We start from the raw sequence: 957 nt of genomic DNA, 5'->3' as shown, positions 1-957 counted from the left end.
TTTCTGCCACTGGTGTAGTCTCTGTTGTTGAGAGAGAGAGAGAGAGAGAGAGAGAGAGATTTTAACATTTGTTTTTTTTTCTCCTTAAGTCTTAAAAAGTTTTGAAAAAAATTAAAATTATCTTTAAATTTCAGATATGAGTTAGACTTATATAAATAAATAAAGTAGCAATATTTATCTTGAAGGAGAAGTGATGCATAGGAAACATGCAGCTGTCTCCAGGTATATATGAAGGGCTGTCCTGAGAAAGAGAAATTTTACTTGTTTGACTTGGTTCCAATATCAATGAGAAGAGATTATGGGATAGCAGGTTTTCATCACAATATTATTATGGAAAAAATACTTTGTAAGATTTAAAGCATATTTACTCTTTACCTCTTTTCATAATTTATTCAAAGTGATCTCCAATAATCAGAAACGTCCAATTCCAGACCAGGCTGCCTTAGGACGTAGTGGAATTGTCATCACTGGAGTTCAAGTGTAATGAGTGCTTGACCTTTAAAAAGGAAGTAGTTTTTGAATGGTTTGGGAGATAGAATTAATAGTCCTGCAAATCCCTTCCAGTCATATAATTCCTAGTATATGAGGTTTTTTGTAAAGGCTTTTAATGGCTTATACAACAAAGTTACAGATGGTGGAATCTCAGGAAGGCAGAAAAAATATTTTGGAGCAGAAATGGTTCCAACCAACTGCTCCTTTTAAAATTTTTACCTTGGCAAAACAATCAAAATAAGACACCTGCTCTCCTGGAGATATGTTTATTTTACAGTTAACAAAAGAGAAAGTAACTGTTTCTCAAAGTGACTGTTTTGCTTCAAGAATCTGACTCTAAATGTATGTATCTCAAGGGAAATAGAGAAAAGTTATATGGTATGGACATCTGTTTTATTTTATTACATTTTTTTCCTCATCATAGTTTGCCTCTTTTCAAAATAAAACACATCCCTTTGTGGAATT

Source organism: Pteropus alecto, unplaced genomic scaffold (assembly GCF_000325575.1).
Source record: "Pteropus alecto unplaced genomic scaffold, ASM32557v1 scaffold467, whole genome shotgun sequence".
In the NCBI taxonomy this organism is placed as follows: Eukaryota; Metazoa; Chordata; class Mammalia; order Chiroptera; family Pteropodidae; genus Pteropus; species Pteropus alecto.
Note: the sequence above shows the minus strand (reverse complement) of the source record.